This window comes from Rhinoraja longicauda, chromosome 8 (assembly GCF_053455715.1).
Source record: "Rhinoraja longicauda isolate Sanriku21f chromosome 8, sRhiLon1.1, whole genome shotgun sequence".
Taxonomy (NCBI): domain Eukaryota; kingdom Metazoa; phylum Chordata; class Chondrichthyes; order Rajiformes; family Arhynchobatidae; genus Rhinoraja; species Rhinoraja longicauda.
Genome location: NC_135960.1, coordinates 64440013 through 64463309, shown reverse-complemented (window position 1 = coordinate 64463309; position 23297 = coordinate 64440013). Strand labels below are relative to the sequence as shown.

The following is a 23297-nucleotide window of genomic DNA, read 5'->3' as shown; positions in this document are numbered from 1 at the left end:
GGCTGGGAGATAAGATAAAGAGAGAAGAGTATGAAATGTGAAGCCAGACGGAGGGATGTATTTGGAAGGGGATGGGGGAAGGGGGGCAGGATTGTGGGGGAAATGGGTGCACATCTAGATTCAGGGACAGTTTCATCCTAGCTGTTTTCAGGCAACTGAATCATCCCACCACAACCAGAGAGCGGTGATGAACTACTATCTACCTCTTTGATGTCCCTCGGACTATCCTTGACCAGACTTTGTTGGCTTTACTTTGCACTAAACGTTATTCCGTTATCATGTATCTATACACCGTAAATGGATTGATTGTAATCATGTATTGTCTTTCTGCTGACTGGATAGCACGCCACAAAAAACTTTTCACTGTACCTCGGTACACATGACAATAAACTAAACTGAAGATGGGGCACAGATGTCAGGACATTGCAAGATTGTTGTCACCTGTATCCTCCCTGATGTTTCACCTTCCAGTAGAATCCCTGACTGGCTGCATTGGGATGGCTATCTACTTGATCATGCTGATGAAGACACTTTTGGGTCACCTAATCAGCAAAGCCAAGGATTGATAAAAATGAAATTCATATAAAAGCCTTTGGATTTCCTTTAATTTTACTTTACATGATCTTTTCATGTCTTCTCTTGATTTCTATTTAAATTTCACCCGATACTTCCTACATTCTTATAAGCTTTGCAGTAAGTTTTCAATATCTGACATTAACTTTCCTTTGATGCCTGGACACTAAATCCGGCAATTTGTTTGCCCTGAGCTTTTGAGATTCCTTCGTCGGCTTTTTCCACTGCTCTGCAATTCATTTACTGTCAAATGGCTTTGTAAAATTTTCCTACCCCTATTTGGACTTTTATTCCTATTTTTTTCCTTTGTCCTTTTCAATCACTTATTTATCTTTTAACAAAAGCTCTGTTACTTCGCTCCCTTCACCTGCCCAGTATCATTCCTTGGAATGGAATGCACTATTGTTCCATCTGGTGTTGGGTTTGCTTCATTCTCCCTGAAGAAAACGTTCTCCTAATGCAATTTATTCCCTCTATACAGTTCACAATGACTAGTATATTAGTATATTTAACCACCCCCCCCAACGCATTTTTACTGCCCTAGTGTACCTCCCACTACCTACCACCAGAATTTGTGTTACCTTTCATACATATTGAGTGAGCATATTTATTTTTAGGTTTTAGATTTAGAGATACAGTGCGGAAACAGGCCCTTCAGCCCACCGAGTCCGCACCGACCAGCGATCCCCGCACGTAAATACCACCCTTCACACACTGGGGACAATTTTACATTTACACCAAGCTAATTAATCTACAAACCTGTACGTCTTTGGAGCGTGTGAGGAAGCCAAAGATCTTGGAGAAAATCCACAAAGGTCATAGAAACATAGAAAACATAGAAAATAGGTGCAGGAGTAGGCCATTCGGCCCTTCGAGCCTGCACCGCCATGGCTGATTATCCAGCTCAGTAGCCTGTACCTGCCTTCTCTCCATACCCCCTGATCCCTTTAGCAAAAAGGGCCACATCTAACTCCCTCTTAAATATAGCCAATGAACTGGCCTCAACTACCTTCTGTGGCAGAGAATTCCACAGACTCACCACTCTGTGTGAAGAAATGTTTTCTCATCTCGGTCCTAAAAGACTTCCCCTTTATCCTTAAGCTGTGACCCCTGGTTCTGGACTCCCCCGCGAGGAGAACGTACAAACTCCATACGGACAAGCACCTGTGGTCAGGATCGAACCCGGGTCCCTGGCGCTGTAAGGCAGTAGCTCTACCACTGCACCACCGTGCCACCCTGTCATCTCCCTGAAGGCACTGTGTGCTCTTGCTAGTAGTACTTCCCTTTCTACAATCCAGGGATCCAAACAATCTTTCACATGCATTTGTCTCATTAAAGCTCTTCCTTAAATGAGACATGTGCTCTCCAAAATAGAGAAGAAAACAAACACAGATCGGATGAATATAGGAGCTAGGCAAAAGGAGACGGCAAAAAGGACCTCGAGGGCAGTAATCTTTGATTTATTCCCAGTGCCACGTACAAGGGAAAGGCAGGTGACTAAGGTGTCCGTGGGGGAGCATTTTGGGACCCGTAACCGTAGTTCTATTAGTTTTTAAAATAGTTACGCAAAATGGCAGAACTACGTCCCCAGGTTTAAAGTTATAAATTGGGACAAGGTGAATTTTAAAAATTTAGACTGGAGCTTGCAAATGTTGGTTCGAGTCTGAAGAAGGGTCTCCAGAGATGGTGCCCGTCCTGCTGAGTTACTCCAGCATTCTGTGTCCATCTTTGAAACATAGAAACATAGAAAATAGGTGCAGGAGTAGGCCATTCGGCCCTTCGAGCCTGCACCGCCATTCAATATGATCATGGCTGATCATCCAACTCAGTATCCCATACCTGCCTTCTCTCCATACCCCCTGATCCCTTTAGCCACAAGGGCCACATCTAACTCCCTCTTAAATATAGCCAATGAACTGGCCTCAACTACCTACTGTGGCAGAGAATTCCACAGATTCACCACTCTGTGTGAAAAAAAACGTTCTCATCTCGGTCCTAAAAGACTTCCCCCTTATCCTTAAACTGTGACCCCTTGTTCTGGACTTCCCCAACATCGGGAACAATCTTCCTGCATCTAGCCTGTCCAACCCCTTAAGAATTTTGTAAGTTTCTATAAGATCCCCCCTCAATCTTCTAAATTCCAGCGGGTACAAGCCGAGTCTTTCTTCATATGAAAGTCCTGCCATCCCAGGAATCAATCTGGTGAACCTTCTCTGTACTCCCTCACCAGATTGGTCGGGGTAAGTTGTTTCGTTGGGGAAAGGGTCATCTGACAAAGTTTTTAGAAATTGTCCTGTTTGGTTTACTCAGCTGGCTTAAGTTTGAGCCTTTTCCAGGATTTTACCAAATTTGGGGGTTATGGGGAATATCTGTATAATGCAGGTAAAAGCAAACAGCTCAGGTAGGCTTGTAGGTTGGCAAGGAATTGGTGAAGGGCCTGTTTCCATGCCGTATAACTCTATGCATGGTACATGCAAGAAATCCAACTCTTCTGTACGTTCAAATGATCTGCCCTTTTATTTCATTGTTGTTTGTGATATATGGCTGTATGGCGAGTCCGAAACTTGTTGGTTGTAGACGAAGTTTATTGCAGCCGCAATACACGAATACAGAGTTAAACAACAAGGTACAGGACAACCAATACAAACTTACTGTCTTCCTTGAAGACTTCGCCGAACTGACTAAATCGGGCACCAAACGCGCACATGACATCGCTGGCCAATCAGCGATGTCGTTCCCTGGACCAATCCCCATGGTCGCGTTCCCACGTGACCTCGCTGGCCAATCCGAGGGTTCGACGACCTGGACCATTCTCTATGGTCGCTACAGCTGTGTGCAAATTGGTTGGTATTATTCCAACATTACAGCAAATAGGTCTACTTCAAAAGTTAGCTTTAAAGTTCCTTGTCATGCCCTGAGATTTAGAAAGGCAATAAGTGCAATTCTTCGCTCTTACACAATTATCTTTTCCAGTTACCATCCTTATAAGTGCCTATTAATAATGTGATTATATAGCTGCCGTTCCTTCAATGGCAGCATGTTAATGTACAAGCATCCTGTTCCACACTGCATGTCGGCACTCAGAACACATCAGAAATCCTTTGGGAAACATTATTTTTCTGCCCTTGTGTTTATCATTGCTGTCATTTTCTGTTCTGCTATGCACTGTAGAATTGAAGCTCATAACAAGTGTACAGAGGCCTTTCTGTGTGGTTTCCAAGCAGTCGTTCCTTTAATATGATTATAATAGTTCCAACACGTTTTATGCTAGGACTGGGAGATGGCTAAAAGGTCCCATCTTCCATATAAAGCACATCGTGATATTAATAATAAGGAACTACTAGCTGTGGTAATCAGACGTCTTTTGCATATATCTGCACTTAACACACATTAACACCAATAGGATAAAAATGCTTAACAATCTCGTCTTTTTAGATGTTACTTTTAAGGTAAACTAGACCAAGTGGGCCCGTTGGGCCCGTCCTCGTAGGGTTTCCATTGTAACCGGGAGGCGGGGAGGGAGGGGGGAGGGGGACCACCTGTTTTCCCAGTACCCCTCTTTACCCGTTGTGTGATGGGAGGGGGAGGGGAGGGGGGAGGGAGAGGGGAGGGAGGGGGTAGGGGGGAGGGAGGGGGGAGGGAGGGAGGGGAGGGGGGAAGGGGGAGGGGGGAAGGGGAGAGGGAAGGGGGGGAGGGAGGAGGACCTCCCCTTTTCCCAGTACCCCTCTTTCCCCGTTGTGCCCGTCCTTGTAGGGTTTCCATTGTAACCGGGAGGAGGGGAGGGAGGGAGGGAGGGAGGAGGGAGGAGGGGAGGGAGGGGGGGAAGGGGAGGGCGGAAAGGGGGGAGGGGGGGGAGGGGGGAGGGAGAGAGGGGAAGGTTTGAAAGAGCATCCCTCTCCCCATCAGAACTGCCTCCTCCATCGACTCCTTTAAGTCCAGGCTCAAAACCTATTTCTACTCCCTAGCTTTTGAGGCTAATTGAGGAGGTACTGTGAACTGTTTGGGAGGGGAGGGGAGGGGGGAAGGGGGGAAGGAGGGGGACCTCCCCTTTTCCCAGTTCCCCTCTTTCCCCGTTGGGCCTGTCCTCGTAGGGTTTCCATTGTAACCGGGAGGACGGGAGGGAGGGAAGGGGGAGGGAGGGAGGAGGGAGGTGTGGAGGGAGGAGGGAGGTGTGGAGGGAGATGGGGAAGGAGGGGGGAGGGGATGGGGTAGGGGGAGGGAGAGGGGAGGGAGGGAGGGGGGTAGGGGGAGGGAGGGGGAGGGGAGGGGGGAAGGGGGGAGGAGGGGGACCTCCCCTTTACCCAGTACCCCTCTTTCCCCATTGGGCCCGTCCTCGTAGGGTTTCCATTGTAACCGGGAGGAGGGGAGGGAGGGAAGGGGGAGGGAGGGAGGAGGGAGGTGGGGAGGGGGAGGGAGGGGGGGAGGGGAGGGGGGAAGGGGGGAGTGAGGGGGTAGGGGGAGGGAGGGGGGAGGGAGGGGGAGAGGGGAGGGGGGGTAGGGGGGAGGGGGAGGGAGGGGGGAGGGAGGGGGAAGGGGGGAGGGAGGGGGCTCTCCCCTTTTCCCAGTACCCCACTTTCCCCGTTGGGCCCGTCCTCGTAGGGATTCCATTGTAACCGGGAGGAGGGGAGGGAGGGAAGGGGGAGGGAGGGAGGAGGGAGGAGGGGAAGGGGAGGGCGGAAAGGGGGGGAGGGGGGAAAGGGGGGAGGGGGGAGGGGGGAGGGAGAGAGGGGGAGGGTGGAAAGAGCATCCCTCTCCCCATCAGAACTGCCCCCTCCATCGACTCCTTTAAGTCCAGGCTCAAAACCTATTTCTACTCCCTAGCGTTTGAGGCTCATTGAGGAGGCGCTGTGAACTGTTTGCGTGCCACTGTATATTTCATTTTTTTCCTTAGTACCTAATCAGATGTACAGCACTTTGGTCAACGTGGGTTGTTTTTAAATGTGCTGTACAAATAAAATGGACTTGACTTGACAGCTCTTCGCAACAATGTAGCACAGGGGCATTGTGACGTCACACGCTGAATACCGCGGGGGGGGGGAAGGGGGGTCTGCTCGAGTTCATCTCACAGGGGCATTGTGACATCACAATCCGCACCGCAGCGCCCCCCTTCTGTCAAAACTTCGATAAATCAGGGGGGGCAGCACTTTTAAACCTCTGTAACTTAAAAAATATGCGTCCGAATTAAATAAGCAGCGAACCGCATGCTGATTAAGGCGGTACAAAAATCGTGGCGCTACGGTTCACCGTTTTGCCGGAATTGCCGTATTCAGCCGACATTAGTGGAATATATATATATATACACAACATCTGAGTTTTAGTAGTATATAGATGTCATCAGGAAAGAGGAAATGTCAATTAAGTAAAAATTAGGAAGCATAATTATTTGCACCGAAGGTTATACGCTTTAGGTTTTCAAAAAATAAAACCATGTTTGTTGTACTACTTAAGCATTCCGTATCCAGGCTTAATGGTGACCATATCTGTTAATGGGATTCACAGTCTAATTGCCAAAACATTCCAATGCCAAATTGTGGACCTTATATAACAAATTGCATAAATGCAGACTGAATAGTGAATTAGTGATTAAGCCACAAAAGGTTGTCTCTATTATCTGAGTTTTACCAGTTTATGTAATGCTGGAATTATTCAGGAACCACTGTTAAGCAGCTGTGATCCAGTAATGTGAATATTTTAAAAATAAATTGGAAAACCAATAATTTCAGGACATTTCTAATGGTTAGTTTGTGTCTGAGAGATGGCTGTGTTGTTTAGATACCCAGGTAGAGTTCAATGGAGTGCAGAAAGGTAAAGAGCTTTGAGCAGGTACTCACCTGTTCTCTATCTCCCAGGCAGTCAGGTGGACTCCAGGTGACTCAGTTGAATAACTGCGTGCAAGTCAGCCTCTGTCCAGTGCGACAGCCCGTTGATATATACAGACTTATGAAGTGATGTCATTAATATTTTCTTTGCATTGCAAAAATTTTCATTTTAAAGAGAGGTCAGTTCTAGGGGGAAAAAAGAGACATATAGCAATTTTCAATGATTCATACTTAAATTCAGAAGGTGCGTATGTTTATGCATGAAGAAATGGTTATGATGTGCAATTAATTACTGCGACATAAGTCACGATTCAGCTTTGCCAGTTTTTCAGTTTTGACAAAAACATCTGAACTCAGGCAAACTGAACTTTGTTTTAACTTAATGTCATGCTTCACCTTGAATATCTAGTCAAAGGCAAAACTGTGTGATTTATACTGATCAGAGGTTACAATAGACACTATCCTGCAAAGCATTCAATTCTGGTTTGATTCTAGTCAGCAATTGCTGTAAAGCAATGTGTAACTTTAGTGTGGCTCTGTGTCATTCAGCTACGATAATACAATTTGATCCATAAATGATTTTCGTTGAATTATTTTAATCCTATATCTTCCATAGTTTAATTTAGTTAAAGGATACAGCGCGGAAACAGGCCCTTCAGCCCACCAAAATCAACAATGACCAGTGATCACCCCATACGCCAGCACTATCCTATACACTAGGGACAATTTACAATTTTCACCAAAGCCACCTTAACCTACAAACCTCTATGTCTTTGTAGAGTGGGAAGAATCTCAAGTTTTAGTTTCCGATTTCACCAACAGCAATAGTTTGGATATTCAATAATGTGTAGGAAAAAAACTGCAGATGCTGGTTTAAATCGAAGGTAGACACAAAATGCTGGAGTAACTCAGCGGGTCAGGCAGCATCTCAGGAGAGAAGGAATGGGTGACGTTTCGGGTCAAGACGCTTCTTCAGTCTGAACAAGGGTCTCGACCCGAAATGTCACCCATTCCTTCTCTCCTGAGATGCTGCCTGACCCGCTGAGTTACTCCAGCAAGTTGTGTCTATCTTGGACATTCAATAATGTTCAGTTACCATCAGAATACCATTCCTGTCTTTAAAATACCCCAATCCAGGCAAAGTAAGGTAGCGATGATACCAGCCGCTGTCAATACCATTTAACATTTATCTAAAAGTACACATGTACAGAAATCAGTTGAGGGCATATAATGGACACACAAGAGACTGAAGATGTTGGAATCCAGAGCAAAAAATAAACTGCAAGAAGAACTTAGCAGGTCAAGCAGCATCTGTGAAGGCAAAGGGATGGTCAACTTTTTGGGTCAAGACTTTGCACCGGGCCTGGCCTGCAGAACCTTGATCCTTCCCTTTGCCTCTACAGATGCTGCTTGACCTGTTGAGGATATATAGCAAATAGTGGGAGAGTCTAGGACTCGAGGTCATAGCTTCAGAATTAAAGGACGTTCCCTTAGAAAGGAGATGAGGAGGAATTTTATTTAGTCAGAAGGTGGTGAATCTGTGTAATTATTTGCCGCAGAAGGCTGTGGGGGCCAAGTCAATGGATAGTTTTAAGGCAGAGATAGACGGATTCTTGATTAGTTCAGATGTCAGGGGTTATGGGGAGAAGGCAGGAGAATGGGGTTAGGAAGAAGAGATAGATCAGCCATGATTGAATGGCAGAGAAGACTTGATGGGCCGAATGGCCTAATTCTGCTCCTCTCACTTATGACCTTATGATCTTATTAGGCGGAGATAGCTCCTTGAATAGCTGCTTGGTGGTCATTATCTGGATAACAGAACACATTGCAATGCGGTGCTGAAACTCTGTCAGTGCCTCCGGGCATCATTGCAATATAACCCACTACTTTCATATCATGTTCCTGAATTCACTGGCCATTTTTATCTTCCATTTCAAAGCCCCCAAAACAATTCAAGAGACAAGAGAGTCAAGAATCAAGAGTGTTTTATTGTCATACGAGACCAAGTGAACCCGTTTGGGCCCAAACATCTCCTGCATTGTTGCAGCAACCTCTCCTCCCCCCCATCCCCTCTCCCTTCCATTTACTCAGTACTTTGTTGAGGCACCTTTGGCAGCGTTTACTGCCTAAAGTCTTCTTGGGTATGACCCTACAAGCTTGGCACACCTGTATTTGGGTAATTTCTCCCATTCTTCTCTGCAGACCCTCTCAAGCTCTGTCAGGTTGGATGGGGAGCGTCGATTCACAGCTATTTTCAGGTCCCTCCAGAGATGTTTGATCGGGTTCAAGTCCAGGCTCAGGCTGGGCCACTCAAGGACATTCACAGACTTGTCACGAAGCCACTCCTGCGTTGTCTTGGCTGTATGCTTAGGGTCATTGTCCTGTTGGAAGGTGAACTTCCGCCCCAGTCTGGGGTCCAGAACGCTCTGGAGCAGGTTTTCATCAAGGATCTCTCTGTACTTTGCTCCGTTCATCTTTCCCTCGATCCTGACTAGTCTCCCAGTTCCTGCCGCCTAAAAACATCCCCACAGCATGATGCTGCCACCACCATGCTTCACCATAGGTATGCTATTGGCCAGGTGATGAACGGTGCCGCTTGGCATTCAGGCCAAAGAGTTCAATCTTGGTTTCATCAGACCTGAGAATCTTGTTTCTCATGGTCTGAGAGTCCTTTAGGTGCCTTTTGGCAAACTCCAAGCGGGCTGTCATGTGCCTTTTACTGAGGAGTGGCTTCCATCTGGCCACTTTACCATAAAGGCCTGATTAGTGGAGTGTTTCAGATATAGTTGTCCTTCTGGAAGATTCTCCCAGCTTCACAGAGGAACTCTGGAGCTCTGTCAGAGTGACCATTGGGTTCTTGGTCACCTCCCTAACCAAGGCCCTTCTCCCCCGATTGCTCAGTTTGGCCGGGCGGCCAGCTCTATGAAGAGTCCTGGTGGTTCCAAAGTTCTTCCATTTAGGAATGACGGATGCCACTGTGCTCTTCGGTACCTGCAATGCTGCAGAAATTGTTTTATACCCTTCCCCAGATCTGTGTCTCGACACAATCCTGTCTCGGAGGTCTACGAACAATTCCTTCGTCTTCATGGCTTGGTTTTTGCTCTGACATGCTCTGTCAACTGTAGGACCTGATATATACAGGTATATACTTTTCCAAATCTTGTCCAATCAATTTAATTTACCACTGGTGGACTCCAATCAAGTTGTAGAAACAACTCAAGGATAATCAATGGAAACAGGATGAACATCAGCTCAATTTTGAGTGTCGTAGCAAATGGTCTAAATACCTATGTAAATGTGATAGTTATTTCTTTTTAATTACTTTGCAAAAATTTCTAAACACCTATTTTCACTTTTTTATTATGGGGTATTGTGATTTTAAAAAATGAATGTAATCCAAAGAATGGGGATAAATGGGTCTCTTTCAGAATGGCAGGCAGTAACTAAGGCTCGGTGCTGGGACCGCAGCTATTTACAATATACATTAATGACTTGGATGAAGGGATTAAAAGTACCATTAGCAAATTTGCAGATGATACAAAGCTGGGTGGTAGTGTGAACTGTGAGGAAGATGCTATGAGGTTGCAGGGTGACTTGGACAGGTTGTGTGAGTGGGCGGATGCATGGCAGATGCAGTTTAATATGGATAAGTGTGAGGTTATCCACTTTGGTGGTAAGAATAGGAAGGCAGAGTATTATCTGAATGGTGTCAAGTTAGGAACAGGGGACGTACAATGAGATCTGGGTGTCCTAGTGCATCAGTCACTGAAAGGAAGCATGCAGGTACAGCAGGCAGTGAAGAAAGCCAATGGAATGTTGGCCTTCATAACAAGAGGAGTAGAGTATAGGAGCAAAGAGGTCCTTCTGCAGTTGTACAGGGCCCTAGTGAGACCGCACCTGGAGTACTGTGTGCAGTTTTGGTCTCCAAATTTGAGGAATAATATTCTTGCTATTGAGGGCGTGCAGCGTAGGTTTACTAGGTTAATTCCCAGAATGGCGGGACTATCATATGTTGAAAGACTGGATCGACTAGGCTTTGGAGTGTGGGAGGAAACCGAAGATCTCGGAGAAAACCCACGCAGGTCACGGGGAGAACGTACAAACTCCTTACAGTGCAGCACCCGTAGTCAGGATCGAACCTGAGTCTCCGGCGCTGCATTCGCTGTAAAGCAGCAACTCTACCGCTGTGCTACCGTGCCGCCATTGAATGGCGGTGCTGGCTCGAAGGGCCGAATGGCCTCCTCCTGCACCTATTGTCTATTGTCTATTGTCTAAAATAAGGCCGTAATGTAGCGAAATGTGGAAAAAGTGAAGGGGTCTAAATACTTTCTGAATGCACTGTATAGGGTCTGTAGAAGGGTCTTGACCCAAAACACCACCCATTCCTTCTCTCCAGAGTTGCTTCCTGTCCCGCTGAGTTACTCCAACTTTTTGTGTCTAATCACATATATATAGATCATATATGTATACACACACACACACGCACACATGCGTACACACAAAAAAAACCCCAATAATATTGCAATAATGACAATAATATTCTATGTAGTTCAGAGCTTGTTTGAGGTTGTAGCATTTAATAGCCAAATGGCTATGGGGAAGAAGTTGTAGCTGAACCTGGACGTTATAGTTTTCAGGCTCCTGTACCTTCTTCCTGATGGCAGGGGTGAAATGAGTGTGTGGCCAGCGTTCTACAGCCTATAGGTTCCATTGAAACCTGTGGAATTTTAATATCCTCATGGCAATTTGCAAAGAACACCATTCTACATGCAAAATTAAGGAACAAAATGTGCCTTTCTGAATACGCCTGTCAGTACTTTTGCATTCGACATGCATGGAAAATCAATACACCGTAAAATGCTGGTGTTATCTTTCAGAACCATTGACACTAGCCAATGAGATCTGTCTCATTATTTTTGTTGCCCTTGGTTTCAATCTCCTTCGCAGATCATTTGCCTCCCAACCTGCTTTAATCTCAGCCATCATATAATGGTGAATTTTCATAATCACAAACACCCTCTGTGACCTTGTTCTCTTACACCGGCCTTGCTCTCCTCCATGGTCTCAATCACAGATAGGATGGCCCACAATCCCCCTCTAGTAGAGCTCTCCACCCAATTACAATTAAAACACAAAGTACTTGCGCTGTAACTCCAGGATAAGCGCTCAACCAAGAAAACCAAGCCAAAAACCAAAGTACAGGTGCTCCTCAACTTATCATGGGGTTACATTCCGATAAAGCCATCATAAACCGAAAATATCATACGTCGAAATGCATTTAATACACCTGATCACGTGGCAGGAAGCGAGCTGCGGCTCGCTGCCGTTGCCCAGCGTTTGCACCATTGTAAAGTCGAAATATCGTAAGTCGAAGCATCGTTAGTCGGGGAGCATCTGTATTGTCTAACTATCTCACTAAATATACCAATTTACAATAAATAACTCCGTACGCCAAAAACAGCAACCGACATATTAACTAGCTCTTAAAAAGAGCTATTGAGGGTGTGCAGCGTAGGTTTACTATGTTAATTCCCGGAATGGCGGGACTATCATATGTTGAAAGACTGGAGCGACTAGGCTTGTATACACTGGAATTTAGAAGGATGAGAGGAGATCTTATCGAAACGTATAAGATTATTAAGGGGTTGGACACGTTAGAGGCAGGAAACATGTTCCCAATGTTGGGGGAGTCCAGAACAAGGGGCCACAGTTTAAGAATAAGGGGTAGGCCATTTAGAACTGAGATGAGGAAAAACTTTTTCAGTCAGAGAGTTGTGAATCTGTGGAATTCTCTGCCTCAGAAGGAAGTGGAGGCCAATTCTCTGAATGCATTCAAGAGAGAGCTGGATAGAGCTCTTAAGGATAGCGGAGTCAGGGTGTATGGGGAGAAGGCAGGAACGGGGTACTGATTGAGAATGATCAACCATGATCACATTGAATGGTGGTGCTGGCTCGAAGGGCCGAATGACCTCCTCCTGCACCTATTGTCTATTGTCTATTGTCTAAATGCTCAATTCTTCCCCCATCCTAAAGCTTCCAGAAATGTCCTTGGAATTGCCTCTTTCATCTGCAGTTTTAAGATCTCAATCATTTAGACTTTGACCCCCTAACAGCTTGCTGATAATCATGCGAGGTGTGGGTTCTTCGATGTCCTAAAGACCGTCCATGGCTCAAACAGGCAAGGGCTCATGTGCTGAGAGGCAGGAATGGAGAGGAGCCTTTTCAGGACCACACACATTGGAATGCCTGAAAGGTTAGGGTTATGCCAAATGGAGCAGTGCAGGTGAGAGAAAGCAATAGTTACTGGACACCAGGGGATCAAAGGAGGAAGGGGTGGGTGAGGAGCTCAATATAGACAATAGGCAATAGACAATAGATGCAGGAGGAGGCCATTCGGCCCTTCGAGGCAGCACCGCCATTCAATGTGATCATGGCTGATCATTCTCAATCAGTACCCCGTTCCTGCCTTATCCCCATACCCCCTGACTCTGCTATCCTTAAGAGCTCTATCTAACTCTCTCTTGAATGCATTCAGAGAATTGGCCTCCACTGCCTTCTGAGGCAGAGAATTCCACAGATTTACAACTCTCTGACTGAAAAAGTTTTTTTCTCATCTCAGTTCTAAATGGCCTACCCCTTATTCTTAAACTGTGGCCCCTTGTTCTGGACTCCCCCAACATTGGGAACATGTTTCCTGCCTCTAACGTGTCCAACCCCTTAATAATCTTATACGTTTCGATAAGATCTCTCATCCTTCTAAATTCCAGTGTATACAAGCCTAATCGATCCACTCTTTCAACATATGACGGTCCCGCCATTCCGGGAATTAACCTAGTAAACCTACGCTGCACGCCCTCAAGAGCAAGAATATCCTTCCTGAAATTTGGAGACCAAAACTGCACACAGTACTCCAGGTGCGGTCTCACTAGGGCCCTGTACAACTGCAGAAGGACCTCTTTGCTCCTATACTCAACTCCTCTTGTTATGAAGGCCAACATTCCATTGGCTTTCTTCACTGCCTGCTGTACCTGCATGCTTCCTTTCAGTGACTGATGCACTAGGACACCCAGATTTCGTTGTACATCCCCTTTTCCTAACTTGACACCATTCAGATAATACTCTGCCTTCCTATTCTTACCACCAAAGTGGATAACCTCACATTTATCCACATTAAACTGCATCTGCCATGCATCCGCCCACTCACACAACCTGTCCAAGTCACCCTGCAACCTCATAGCATCTTCCTCACAGTTCACACTACCACCCAGCTTTGTATCATCCGCAAATTTGCTAATGGTACTTGTAATCCCGTCATCCAAGTCATTAATGTATATTGTAAATAGCTGCGGTCCCAGCACCGAGCCTTGCGGTACCCCACTAGTCACTGCCTGCCATTCTGAAAGGGACCCATTTATCCCCACTCTTTCCTTTCTGTCTGTCAACCAATTTTCTATCCATGTCAGTACCCTACCTCCAAATATCTGCAGAACTATCATGATAACTGGAGAACATCAGAAACGGAAATGCGGTGGACCATTTAGGTCTTTGCTCCTCATTTATCAAGATCATGTCTTATATTTTCTCTCGGTGATATTATCCTGGACCTGAGTTAATGCTTCCAGTGAAGCAATGCTTCAGTTTTAGAATCGCATAATTTTTTTCAAATTACTCCATAGCGTTACATCTTCCAAACCCTGCGATGACCTCCAAATACTTTAAACCTCCCAAATATCCATCTTTTTCAACTCACGTTTTGTTGAACAGTAACCATGAAAATCGTCAGCAAGCTCGACGATATATTTTGATGCAACGGGGACTTTGGATGTAAAGGGAAAGTATATATTTGATGGCAAGACCCTTTACAACACTGATGCACAGAGGGACCTTGGAGTCCAAGTCTATATCTCCCTGAAAGTGGCATAACAAGTCGATGGAGTGGTAAAATAGATGTATGGTATGTTTGCCTTCATAGGTTGGGGCATAGGGTGTAAGAATCACAATGTCATGTTGCAGCTTTATAGCACTTTGGTTAGGCCAAAGATACTAGAGGAACAAGATGAACCACTCCGTTGAAATCGCCTATACTGAAGTGTAGTACGCAAAGGAGCGTAATGTCCGCCATTTTTGTAGGCAAAACCCGCCGTTCGTTATGCCTCTCGCAGTGTAATGAGTGTTTTGAGGGAACAGTATGTGTGATGATACCATAAAAATGCAGAATATATCTAATCTATCAATTCACAGATCTTTGTTATATTTCTTTAAAAATGTTTCTGCAAGTTTCTGCCTACTAAAATGGCGCCATGACATACTATGGTTTTTATGGTTGAGTGGTCTATCTTGCTCCTCTAGTATCTTTGAGTAGTACACAGTTACCTGAAAGTGACATTGCAGGGGATGGCTTTCGATACGCAGCCTCGGTCAGCTAATTGAGTAGATGTTATGGGAGGTTATGTTAGAGTTGAAATCACACCTGGAGTATTGTTTGAGTTTTGGTCACCCTGCTATAGGAAAGATACTGTTAAGCTGGAAAGAGGATTTCCAAGGATATTGCCAGGATTTGAGGGCCTGAGCTATAGGGAGAGGTTGGGTAGGGAGAGGTTGGCTAGGACTATTCTTAGGAGTGCAAGAAGCTGATGGGTGATCATATGGAGGTGTATAAAAGCATGAGGGAGGATGAATAGTCTATCTTGCTCCTCTAATATATTTGGGTTCGGCTGCATTTGGAGTATTGCGTGAAGTCCCATTGCGTGTTACCCCATTACAGGATGGATGTGCAGGCCTTGGAGAGGGTGCAGCAGAATTATGCCTAGAATTGGAGGTTATTAGCTATAAGGAGAGGTTGGACAAACTTGGTTTGATTACTCAGGAGCGATGGAGGCTGATGGGATGTAGAAAAATTGTGAGAGTCATAGATGGGGTGAACAGTCAAAATCTTTTTCCCAGGGTGGAATTGTCAAAGACTAGAGGCATAGATTTAAGGTGAGAGGGGCAAAGATTGAAGGAGATGTGCGGGGCAAGTTTTTCAAGGAGCAGTAGATGCCTGAAATGTGCTGCCTGGGGTGGTGGTGGAGGCAGATTTGATAGTGGCATTTAAGAGGCCATAGAAAGGAATTTGATGTGCATGGAACTGGAGGGATAGGGATCAAGTGCAGGGAGAGGAGATTAGTTTAACCTGGCATCATGTTCGGCATAGGGATTGAGGGCCTGTTCCATTGCTGCAGTGCCCTATGTTCTATGCCCTACTAATGCTTCACACCAGCGAATATCCCGATAACATCCACTGGATGAATTCATTTCATTTTCTCCCTCTGTCTGCCACAACTTGGCTGCTGCTCCCCAATTTTAAGTCTCTTTTGATAGACACAAAATGCTGGAGTAACTCAGCGGGACAGGCAGTGTCACTGGATAGAAGGAAAGGGTGACGTTTCGGGTCGAGGCCCTTCTTCAGACCCATCTTTCCAGAGATGCTGCCTGACCCGTTGAGTTACTCCAGCATTTTGTGTCCATCTTCGGTGTAAACCAGCATCTGCATTTCCTATACAATATATCTTTATTGTCATTGTACAGGGGTACAATGAGATTGGACATTCCTGCACATTCAAGTCTCTTTAAGGGGAGCTGCAGTGAGACAATTCTACTTCATTTTTGGTAACTGGAAACAGATGGATAAAAAAGAAAAATGGAAATATTTAGTTTGCAAGAACATATTTGTATAAATTCACCCACTGAATGACATGTGGATTTTAAATGTATAATATTTCTTGCAATGCGGGTGCTGTTGATAACACCAACGTGTACAGTCTGTCCTCAACTACTCTGAGGTCAAGGTGAGACATGTTTTAAGCACTGCAGTCCGTCTGCTGAAGCTACTTTTAGTGTACATAGAACCTAGAACGTAGAGCAGAATAGCACAGGAACAGGTCCTTCGTCCCACAGTGTCCATGCTGAACATAATGCCTAGTTAAATGAATCTCCTCTGTCTCCACGTGATTCCTGTTTCATCATGTCCCTGCAAATCCATGTACCTATCTCAAAACCTCTCAAATGCCACTATTGTGTCTACCCCTACCACCACCCTTGCCAGCGCATTCCAGGTATTCACTGCTCTCAGTATAAAAAAACTTGCCCCGCACATCTCCTTTAAACTTTGCCCCTCTCACCTCAAAGTTTGCCCTCCAGCTACTAGGGATCCCCACACACGAACACATTAGGGACAATTTTACATTGATACCAAGCCAATTAACCTAAGAACCTATACGTTTTTGGAGTGTGGGAGGAAACGGAAAGATCTCGGAGAAAATCCACGCAGGTCACGGGGAGAACGTACAAACTCCGTACAGACAGCGTCCGTAGTCAGGATTGAACCCAGGGCTCTGGCACTGTGAGGCAGCAACTCTACCGCTGCGCCACCATGAAGTGTGGCTTGTCGAAGAGATTTTGCGGAGACAGGATGGTTCAATGGCCTCTTTATTTTTACATGTATAGAGATACAGTGAAATGCTTGTCCTGCTTGCTATCTATCAAATCATATGATGCATGAGTACACTAGATCCTCTTCTGGAACAAGATGCAGAGTTTGCCACATTCTGGCGCCATTTTGCAACTTCCAAGTCTCTGAAATATCTGATCGTGGTGTAGGGAGATGTGCAATTATTTTATTTTTCACTCCGAGGCCCAGTGGCCTGTCAGCACTGGATCGATGAAGTCGGGGACGGACTGGCCCAGCACAATGCCACCGGCTCCTTCCACCGCCAATCCGTGCAGCTGCCGCGGGACAGTGCCGACGACAGAACTTTAGGGAACTTTCTGAGTTACCGGGGAAGTGAACTTGCCACCAACGTTCCCCTTCATCTTCCACTGCTACTAGGACGCAGCACCCATTTATTAAGGAGTTGAACACGTTAGAGGAAGGAAACATGTTCCCAATGTTGGGGGAGTCCAGAACAAGGGGCCACGGTTTAAGAATAAGGGGTAGGCCATTTAGAACTGAGATGAGGAAAAACCTTTTCAGTCAGAGAGTTGTGAATCTGTGGAATTCTCTGCCTCAGAAGGCAGTGGAGGCCAATTCTCTGAATGCATTCAAGAGAGAGCTGGATAGAGCTCTTAAGGATAGCGGAGTCAGGGGGTATGGGGAGAAGGCAGGAACGGGGTACTGATTGAGAATGATCAGCCATGATCACATTGAATGGTGGTGCTGGCTCGAAGGGCTGAATGGCCTCCTCCTGCACCTATTGTCTATTGTCTATTGTCTATTTACCAGGATTCAGCGGGTTAAAGCTGAGGTGAGTTATTGGGGACTGAATACTGCTCCATTTACCATGCTAGTCCAAGCAGGGCATTTATCGTGCCCTGTCAGTTTTCTGCTAAAAGCTGACCACCAGCTTTGCCTTCCTCATTGTGTGCAGGGCACACCCGGGCAATCTTTGGTGTTTGTCGATGTCACGATTGTACAACAAATGACCTTGAGTTCCACAGCCCACTGAAGTCTTCTGATGTAAACACACTGTGACATTTGTGTGATGCGGACAGGTTTTTCAACAAATATCGTTACGGGAAATGGATGAATCTGCTTCCGATACCTTTGTGAGAAAAAAAAACCATGAATTAAGAGTTCTGGTCGTCTTGCAAGAAAGGATCAGTTGCGCTCTGCAGACTGAAATAATAACACGGCATTGGCTCCAGCGACTGCAGTCTCAACCTGATATGAAATTTCTATAAACACAGATTAGATTAGCAAGTGCAAATAATGAGTCAGTTGTTAACATGCCACTGAGAAGGATCTGACATTTACAGTGGGCTACATTTGTGCCAATTTCTCTGAATGCTTCCCATTATGTAAATCAGGGCCCAATGGCACATATTTTTCTTATTATGAAAAAGGAAAAAATAAAAACCTCTTGCTGAGAAATCTGAACTGTGGCAGAATTTGAGGGATGGGTGTGGGGGCAGGGGACAAGTTAGTGCAGCTGCAATGCCGGAGTGAAGGTATTACCTGTTATAGAATCATGGAGTCATAGAGTCATACAGCACGGAAACAGGCCCTTCAGCACAGCTTGCCCATGCCGACCAAGATGCCCATTTAAGCTGGTCCAATTGGTAGCAGAGAATGCTTTTATCAGGCAACTGAAGCATCCTACCGCAACTAGAGAGCAGTCCTGAACTATTATCTATTATCTACCTCATTGGCGACCTTCGGACTATCTTTGATCAGACTTTACTGGCTTTACGTTGCACTAAACGCTATTCCCTTATCATGTATCAGTTCACTGTGAATGGCTCGATTGTAATCATGTATTGGCTTTCCGCTGACTGGATAGCACGCAACAAACGCTTTTTGCTCTACCGTCGCTCCACGTGACAGTAAGCTAAACTGAAACTGAACTGGTACAAGTCTGTAGACAAGTCTATAGATCTGTGCAACCCAGAAACATGCCCTTCATCTGCCATGTCCTCTCTGACCATCAAACGCACATTTACCCTAACCTGTTGTATTCTCACCGTATTCCCATCAATTTCCCCCCAGATTACACAACTCACCACTCACCAACATACAAGGGGCAATTTATAGAGGCCAATGAAGCAAGTAACCCGCATGTCTTTGGCATGCGGAAGGAAATCCGAGCATCCAGAAGAAACCTACGCTGTCACATAGAGAACATGCGAACTCTGCACAGACAGCGTCAGAGGTTTTGATTGAACCAAGGTCACCCAGAAGCTGTGAGGCAACAGTTCTGCCACTGTGCTGTCCCAAAGCTTAGTTCCTTCATTGCCCACCCCAGATAGGCCTTTAGTCCTTGTGGACATGATACGATAGCTCGTTGATTAAAAATTAAGAGGCAGATTTGTTAGGGTAGGCTCTTGGTTTGTTCCTAGTGATGGAATAAGTAGTGAATGGTGAGAAGCAAGCCTGCCTAGATGTGGTTCACAGTACTGCAGTGCATTCAGGATCAGCACACATTGCTGGTAAATTTAATTGGAAACTGCGCTTCTGATGTTTGGTTGAACATTATTGAACTGTTTTCTTTTTACAAGCAACAAGTGAACAAGCAGGGAAAAAGCTACAAACCCATTTCTTTTCTCTATACAGAGGTGAAAATCTGTAGGATAATGACTCAGATCATTATTTTAGTTTTGGCTTTTTTTCCAGTGTTGTCTTCCTTCCAATACTTTTAACCACAAAGCACTGGGTTCTAGACCAGAGGCTGTCAGTGAAAGTCTCTCTCTGCCTCTGTCTCTTTACTCTGAATTCAGAAGCAGAAACATACCTGCTGCTTTACCAGGCAGGAATTTACCAGGCAGGAATACCACCGGGTGGCGCTGTCAGCGATGGAAGCCTCGCCAACGGTCTGTCTGTCTTTTCGTCATTTTTGTTATTTTTAGTGTGTTTTTAAAAGTTTGTGTTAATGTTCTCTGGTTTGTTTTATGTGGAGGGTGGGGGAGGGGGGTCGGGGGGAAACTTTTTTTCAATCACTTACCTTGCTGGAGATGCGAATGTTTTCCGGATCGTATCTCCGGTCGCTCTGCGGCCTAGCATTATGGAGCTGGCGGCCTTGCTCGCGACTGACTTTGAGCCCCACCGTGGGGGGGGGGTGGACTTACCATCGGACCTTGCGATCCCTTGCCTGGGATCGTCGCTGCAACCACGGCCTGCGGATTTCAACATCGAGGAACTCGCAGTCTCGTACCGCCCACTCCCCTGACTTCAGTCTGAAGAAGGGTCTCGACTCGAAACGTCACCCATTCCTTCTCTCCAGAGATGCTGCCTGTCCCGCTGAGTTACTCCAGCATTTTGTGCCTATCAGGAATGTATACTAATGATCTTATCCCCCAGAAAAACAGCCTCCGCAAGCCCTCGACTTCATCCCCATGTGAAGAGGCTTGTAATGCTGAGGGTGAGGTAGAACATGCTGGCAGGAGTGGTGGTGGAAGCAGTTACGATAATGACATTAAAGGGCTATTGAATAAGCCCATAGATATGCAGGGAATATGGATCACCTGTCGGTAGAGGAGGTTAGTTCAACTTGGCATTATGTTCGGCACGGGCATTGTGGGCCGAAGGACCTGTCCCTCCACTGTACCGTTCTGTGGTCGAAGTTCCTTGGCAGATAAGTGGCAAGTATCATGTATCGACACACTGTAAATGGATCGATTGCAATCATATCATCATATCATATATATACAGCCGGAAACAGGCCTTTTCGGCCCTCCAAGTCCGTGCCGCCCAGCGATCCCCATACATTAACACTATCCTACACCCACTAGGGACAATTTTTACATTTTACATTTACCAAGCCAATTAACCTACATACCTGTACGTCTTTGGAGTGTGGGAGGAAACCGAAGATCTCGGAGAAAACCCACGCAGGTCACGGGGAGAACGTACAAACTCCTTACAGTGCAGCACCCATAGTCAGGATCGAACCTGAGTCTCCGGCGCTGCATTCGCTGTAAAGCAGCAACTCTACCGCTGCACTACCGTGCCGCCCATTGCACGGTAGCTTATTGTCTTTCTGCTGACTGGTTAGCACGCAACAAAAGCTTTTCACTGTACCTGTAGACTAAACTTAAGTAAAGTAGCAGCTGAGCTACAGGAGTGGCCGGAACTGACCACCTTCAAAATGAGAGGGTCTTACCTGCTCCACGTTATATCCAACATTGACCAAAATCCCAACAGGACCAGCCACTGTGGCCACAAGAACAGATCAGAACAATGTTGATATCCAGCAACAAGTGACTCAGCTCCTGACATCACAGAAGGTTTCCATCATCTGCAAGGGATTATAAAGGATTATAAAGGATTATAATGCTCTCCACTTTCCTTGGAGAAGTGCAGCTCCAATAATTGTTACTGCATTTTACCACATCCAGTATTACGTAGCCTATCCAACTGGTTCCCTATCTACTGCCACTGGTCTCCTGTGTGTACTGCTGCACTGCAGCCACGTCGAATGCAACCTTTGCCGCTAAAAAGACAAGAACATCAAGTGTATGGGGATACCATCATCTCTAGGCCCCCCCAAAGTCAGACCATCCTGATTTGGAACTGCATTGCTGTTCCATCATTCTCACTGAGGCCAAGTAGTGAAACTTCCTGTTCAACTGCAGAGTGTGAGTTCATTCACCAAGAGGACTGCAGGGGTTTGAGAAGGTGGGGAACCACCACTGCTTCAAGGGCATTTGAGTATGGGCAATACATACTGGCATAGCCAATGAGGCCTACATCCCCAAAACAAATTTAAGTCAGCAAAGGCACACTTTGCAGATGAGCCTAAAATAATAGAGATAGCTTAAGAATGGAACATACAAACATAAGAATTAGGTGTAGGAAAGATACCTTTGAGCCTAATCCACTATTTGAAATTATTGCTGATCCTTAACATTGGTGTCTTTTTCCTGTGCTAATCCCGTTGGAGTTGATTGCCTAACATCCTGAAATCTGTCGAATCTGTTCTCACTGCTTGAGCTTTTACAGCCATCTGGGATAAAGAATTCCAAAGTCTCACCATCATTTGAGTCAACCAATTTCTCCCCAACTCTGTCCCTCAAATGGCTGACCCATTGTTCTGAGGTTGTGACCTGCTGGTTCCAGATTCATTCTCGTTTCTTTCCTTGCAGTCTTACAGATTTTTCCTTCTCAAGTACATACCCAGTTTCCTTTCAAAAGTAATTTCTGTATGTACTACCCCCTCCCTTTCAAGCTCTACATTCCTATTTATAATCAATCACCTTTAAATAAAATGTCCTCATTTCCCTTCGGATACTTTTGCTCAGCATCTTAAATGATTAAAGGACCGATTTCTCCTTAACTACTCGATAGAAAATCCCTTCACAACTTTAACTGTCTTTATAAATCTCCCTATAACCTCATCTGTTCTAAGGAGAACACTTAAGGTTGATGGTTTAAGCACAGGCCCAGAGATCAGAGGATACACAAGTAAAAGATGGTCATGTTCAGTATGCAGGATGAACATGAACAGTTCTCTTTCACCGTTTGTGCAGGTTGAATAAAAATAATTCAACTGCTTCATGATTGCTATTTCAATCCCAATGTATTATATAGAAGCATAGAAACATAGAAAATAGGTGCAGGAGGAGGCCATTTGGCCCTTCGAGCCAGCACCGCCATTCATTGTGATCATGGCTGATCATCCACAATTAGTATGCCTGCCTTCTCCCCATATCCTTTGATTCCGCTAGCCCCTAGAGTTCTATCTAACTCTCTTTTAAATTCATCCAGTGAATTAGCCTCCACTGCCCTCTGTGGCAGAGAAATCCACAAATTCACAACTCTGGGTGAAAAAGTTTCTTCTCACCTATTTTAAATGGCCTCCCATTTATTATCAGACTGTGACCCCTGTTTCTGGACTCCCCCAACCTTGGGAACATTTTTCCTGCATCTAGTTTGTCCAGTCCTTTTATAATTTTATACGGCTCGATAAGATCCCCTCTCATCCTTCTAAACTCCAGTGAATACAAGTCCAGTATTTCCAATCTTTCCTCGTATGACAGCCCCGCCATCCCAGGGATTAACCTCGTGAACTTACGCTGCACTACCTCAATAACAAGAACGTCCTTCTTCAAATTAGGAGACCAAAACTGCACACAATACTCCAGATGTGGTCTCATCAGGACCCTATACCACTGCAGAAGGACTTCTTTGCTCCTATACTCAAATCCTCTTGTTTTGAAGGCCAACATGCCATTAGCTTTCCTCACTGCCTGCTGTACCTGCACGCTTACTTTCAGTGACTGGTGTACAAGGACACTCAGGTCTCGTTACACTCCACCTTTACCTAATCTGACACCATTGAGATAATAATCTGCCTCCATGTTTTTGCCGCCAAAGTGGATAACCTCACGTTTATATACATTATACTGCATCTGCCATGCATCTGCCCACTCACT

General features: G+C 45.6%; 1 long non-coding RNA gene across 1 annotated transcript in view; it reads left to right on the top strand.

Moving 5' to 3' along the window:
* Positions 1-23297, top strand: part of LOC144596326 (uncharacterized) — a 167402-nt gene that overhangs the window by 64138 nt on the left and 79967 nt on the right. The gene's annotated exons all lie outside the window — the stretch shown is intronic.